The sequence below is a fragment of the Cornus florida genome, unplaced genomic scaffold, assembly GCF_030987335.1.
Source record: "Cornus florida cultivar Cherokee Brave unplaced genomic scaffold, ASM3098733v1 CherokeeBrave_3.0.0_Hap2_Chr04, whole genome shotgun sequence".
NCBI classification, from domain to species: domain Eukaryota; kingdom Viridiplantae; phylum Streptophyta; class Magnoliopsida; order Cornales; family Cornaceae; genus Cornus; species Cornus florida.
In genome coordinates, this window is record NW_026775574.1 from 96961427 (window position 1) to 96967283 (window position 5857).

The 5857-nt window shown below is 35.8% G+C and overlaps 1 long non-coding RNA gene across 1 annotated transcript; it reads right to left on the reverse strand.

Moving 5' to 3' along the window:
- Window positions 1-2802: 2802 nt before the first annotated feature.
- Window positions 2803-5637, reverse strand: LOC132304092 (uncharacterized). The gene is made up of 2 exons (XR_009481503.1): window positions 4135-5637; window positions 2803-3565 (listed from the first exon to the last, which is right to left on the reverse strand). It is a non-coding gene; the product is annotated as an uncharacterized LOC132304092 (long non-coding RNA).
- Between the last annotated feature and the right edge of the window lie 220 nt (window positions 5638-5857).

Genomic DNA, 5857 nt, shown 5'->3' on the forward strand with positions numbered 1-5857 from the left:
TTGAAAGTTGAGGCCCTGAGGGAGCAATATACGAATCTTCTTCCCTTTCTTTAGTTCCCTTTGTCATGCGTGCCAGAGGTTGGACAAAAACTAAATCTTCTTGTGGATTTGAGTCATACCCAAAGTGTTGGTGTCAAATCTTTTTTCATTTTTTCTTTTTAAAGGTTTAGGGTTTGAAAGAGACTTTCCTTTCTGGGGCATTTGATTGGCCACAATCGGAATAATTAAAGTAATTAAACATTCACAAGTAGTACCACCATCCATGTGCCACCAAGCAATACTTTTACACCACAAATGTATGTCCAAACTCTTAAAACATTTGTTCTTAAAAAGTACATTTAGCCATTATGCAGTAGTATAATAGGTAGAGCGTCAGTTTACGAGCTGTTGCTGGGGTTTGAGGCTAGATAAGAAATTCGAACTTTAACTTGGGCACTAAATTCTTTTGAAGTAGACCTCTCAATGGGTCGAATTCGGATCGAATCTGGCTTGATTCAATTCAAATCTGATACACATTTTACTTGATCCGATTCGATCCGATAATTCGACGGATTTTTTGTAAATAAATTCACATCCTATTTGTTAATAAACGAATATTAGATTCGAAAAAAGTATAAATTTTTATTTATTAAAAAAAAAAAGAAAAAAAATAATGTTAAAAGAGAATAATAAAAAAAAAGATTAGAAAAAATGATAGAAAACAAAAGATAAAAAATATATATACATGAAAGGAAAAGAAAGAAAGAAAAAAAAATAGATCATTTACTCTTTATTAATGAATAAATATTATGACATTATTAATATGTATATTAAAAGATTTATTAGTACGTGGGTGACAACACCACACTATTGTACATATAGAATGATGATTATTCTTATTATTTATTTTACATTTAATATAAATTTGATAGGAGTATTGTGTGTATTGTGATAGGGAGAGAGAGTGTGTGTGTGTGACCCCCTATTAGGCGAGAAGCTTTACCACTGTCAAGACTACATAGTCCACCCAAGTCCCAGATAAGTAATGAATCATTCCCAGAAGCGCAGACCCAGGTCCCAGATAAAGTAATGAAATATGAATCATTCCCAATTGCAATCTCAGCACTACTTTGTCACTTTGCACAAAAATACAAGTCCAGATACAAACTTGTTTAGAATATTTTCTTACTGTACGACTTTAAAACTAAGAAATTACCCAACACTTTCCTCAAACCATCGTCTCTATATAAACTAGTTTTAATACGCATTGAAATTCAACTCTAATTCAAGAGAACTGGTAATATATATATACACACACACACACACACACATTCACTTCTCTTCTAAGTTTACTGAACATTTCATTTCATTTTCATGATAGTTACATTGTGCTAACTCAGATATTTTCTTCAGATTTGTGATCAAAATCCTGTGGTCGATACTGCAACAACATTCCCTTCTATGCCCCGCATACAAAGGAATTTCACTGGACAGTTCAATGTGGCATTTATCGCCATGTCTGAAGGACCACGTATGCCCACCACTCGCCATGCCATTCTCGCCTTCACTCTTCCAATTACCATCAACTATCTCGAATTGATGTACCAAGGAGAGGATAATCTCCACTTGATACACACCCCAAAAGCATGCGCGTCAGCATTGTTAGTTTGCTCATATACTGCTTGGCATACGATGCTAAGCTGAGATTTTCTTCTACTCATCCAACTTATGCCCTTGTTCTTCGTCGTAGTATGGTGTTGTTTGGTTTGCTAGCAGTGGTGTCTTTGGCATCAGTCCTCTTTGCAGACTCCATTAGGTAGGCCGGTTTTATACTTGCTTTACGTCTTGTTTTCAGCAAGCGAATTTTTGAACCGACAACTTCAAATGCTGTGGAATTGGCTCCACCAGAAAATCATGGGCAAACTTCACCATAGATGGAATGTTCCTGAAAGGCACACTACATATATACTCCCTGTATAAATATATATATATATATATACACACACTACCTGTATTCTTGAGAGTTTAGTTTGTTTGGTTAATACATACCAATACTCTGAGATTTCAAGTAAAACAAAAATAAAAAAACAAAACAAAAAAAAACACCAAGGAGGCCCTGACCATCAAATGTTGGTCTCAACAAATCTATAGTGTCTTGTAGTCCCCGTGTCAAAGAGTGTGTTGTCTGGTATGACTAGTGGTATGATCAACTGTGTAAAGCATCAGAAAGATTATTATTCATCTTCTCTTTCCTTTTTCTCACATCCTTTCTTTGTCATGAAAATTTCTGAATTTTTTACATGCACCCAAAGCAGGGTAAGATGATATCCCAACAACTGTTCTGAATTTGAGGCTAGGCAACAAATTCGGTCTCCGACTGAGACACTAAATCATTCGGAATTCATCAGTAGGTCTCAAAATTTAGCAATTTAGACAAGACTTCATAACTCAAGCTGCAGTATATATGCATCAGCAAATTCATCATAACAAAGCTTTTACTCATGGAGTTTTATATAATCTGGGAAAAAATGAAGATACCTCAAAGGTTAGATCGCTTCAGAAGTTCTTTGACAATAGATACAGGCTGAATGATCAACTGAACAGACAAACTAATCAGTGCCCGACAGCCCGTCCAAGGATAAATATTAAGTTGTTCTTCATTCCTTTCTGAAATATAGAAAAATTCTACATTTGCAACTTATAATTGAAAGATTTCTAGACATGGAACTACTGAAATCTTCTGCGAATAGAAACATGGGATTTGTTAACGCTTAAATGATCACAGCATAATATATAGACTAATTCTGTCTAAAGCAGAAGACATAACAAAACACAGAATGTTGAAATTTTGATTAATTTCTGACAGAAATTGCCACAAACTACGAGGTAAGAACTGATATTTTCTTTCAGTAAGTAGGTCAGGAGGACATTAACTTAACGATTCCTGAAAAAACCAGCTTATTAAGAAGATTCCATACAGAAACAAATACTGAACATTATTGTCATGTATTAACAGGAAATCCCTAGAGCCCATCACCACTGAGCTAATCCTAAACATCAAGGCAGCACTTAACCTTTAGACTGCATAGATGGGCTGGTGCTCGATTTCAATGCCAGACTGCTAGATGCAGTTGCTTGAAAAGCAGACTAACTAATGGGGCCCTTGAGCAGTTCATGAGAGAGGAGAGAGGAGGACCTTACCTTCGCACGAAATTAACAAGCTCAACTTTGACAAGCCAACCAACACATCTACATTGATTGGGCTCTTTGAATGCATTGCGGTTGGTTTAAACACCTCATGGGTTTTCCTTTTTAGCTGGCTCCATATTGAATACTTACCAAAATGGAAAAGAAAAGCCAGAAGATGGGAGAGACATAAACAGGAAATTAATACAACCGGGGTACCGGCATGTTGAGCTACCTGGCTTTGGAAGGACAAATTCCCCATCACTGGACTTGACAAAATCCATTGATTTAAATCCTTCATCCAAAGCAGTAGGAGCAGCCAACAAATATTGCTATGTGTCTCAGCTCGTGGAGGATCAACAACAAAGAAATCCTCTGACACCATTGGTGAGTCGACTGACTGCAGAAATGCAAGAAAAAGCAAGGATATAAAAGCAATATATAATGAGGAGAAAATATATATCTATATATAAAAGAAAAAGTGACTTAAAAAAATACCAATTTGCATGGATCTAAAGCAGCAACTTAATCACGGAGATCTTAAAATGTTATTTCAGAAATAAAACTACTTCTCCCCTAAAGGCATAAAACAACAGAACTATACATATAAGATGCACATTGGAACCGTAAGGAAGCAGAAGTCATTTTGGCAGGTCAAGTAAAATATAATTAGTTAACAATAAAAGGACAAATATTATTATTTACATGTGTCACAAAAACAATAAACCAAAATCATCCAATAGAACTTCCTTTTTTTGAACCCAGGGCCGCAACAGACAGCCAATCCACTTGCATTTATATCACATTTCATGCACATGATCATGTCAGAATTTCTTTCTACAAGTATGGATGTGATTGGAAAATCTCATAAAATAATTATCTCATTAGTAACGAGTAGAAACAACAATTCTGGCATCCATAACTACAGAGAATCGTCATTAAAGATATAGGTATTAGTTACCAACTTACCACAAAATACATATGTATGCATGGTTAGGTGTCTGAATTATGAATCTCTGTATAGAGAGAAATAAACTAATTCGATAGATCGTCTTTTCCTCCTTGACATGTTGCTTTGCTTTGCCTAAGGAAATATTTCTGGGCATGGCAGGCAACGTGTGGGCGTTTTTGATATCACATAATGGTGTTCTATTCTTCTCCAATCACTTCTGCCGAACATTTGCCAGCAACATAGAAACATCATTTCCTCTTAAGTCCATGGAAGTACACATGTTTCAAAAAGCAAACAGGCATTCACAGAAATTGATGTATCGCAAAAAAAAATAATAATAAAAAAAATAAAAATCAGCGAGAAGAACTAGGAAAGCTTATCAAAATTGTAATTCAGTTCTAAGCAGCCAATATATACACAAAAAGAGAACTCATGGTGGCATTGGAAAAAATTCAAGTTAACAAAGCACGAAATTTACCACATAAAGCTACTCAAAAGAAAAAAGGATGGTGGGGGGTAATATGTTTCCTTGCCCTCATTAGATTGACCTCCTCTAAGAGAACTCCTTCCCTGCTCTTATGATTTCAGGGGGCAAATGGAAGAAATTCAATTTTCTCAATCAGAGATTGTATTCTTTAATCTGTTGGAGCTTCATAGATATCAATATATAGGTCAGAACCCTTATATGGGGCAATAAAAATGCTTCCAAATCCCAAGACACTGGCCAATTCAGATCTGGAACGAGGTTCAAGGGTCATATTTACATCTCAACGTCTACTAAAGTATTATTTTCTTTTTCTTCTTAAGTTGTTCATCGGGGTGAAATTTGAACCAATTATTGCAGAATTAACAGTTCTATCTAAGTGCGTGCTTGTTTTGGCATGAAAATTAGAGGTTATAATCACATCAAAGATCCAATCTTTTAAATTTTGTAAGTTCTATCCGAGTGTGAGTGTGTCTGTGTGTATATATATATATATATATATATATATATATATATATAAGGACATACATGTAAAAGAACTGAAATTTACTTGCCTGCGACTCTTAACGACCTCAATGATGTGATTCCAGACTGAAAATAGAAGCTCTTTGGGGCTCAAAACCCTAAATTTGGGCAACTGCAGAGACAGCAACCCCATGGTGATTAGTGATCCAGAATGGGAGGGACAATTAGGGCTCGATTGTATCGCAGCCATCAAAAGAGCGTTCTTGAACTCGGACAACTGAACTCACTGTGTGGGGGCGTACCAGAAAAACTTCTCGTAGGGTTTGTTGTGACCTGCATTGGGCGAATTGGGCTGGCAGGGAATTCCTTGACATGGGGAGGAATAAAATGGAATGTCGGAGACGAAGAAGAGGAGATCTTCATATAGCAACGTCGGCAAATTTTGATTGGATTGGGTTGGGTTGGGTTGCTGTACAGCCACCTCTGGTTGCTGAGAAGATACAGGAAACTAAAAAAGAAGGGTATTTTACACAAATCTTTCCTATGGTTTATTATAATTATAGGAATCTCCCTTATTGTTTTAAAATTACACAAACCTTCTCTAAGAATGCAAATAATCTACACGATCCTCCCTTAGGTATGACGGATCATTAAAAATACTAATGGAGCTGTCAAAATTACTGAAATACCCTCTCCTTGGCATCTGAAATTACTAAACTACCCCCCTATACATATAATTTGTAATTTTGTCAGTTATACAGCTGCCTATACATATAATTTGTAATTTGGAA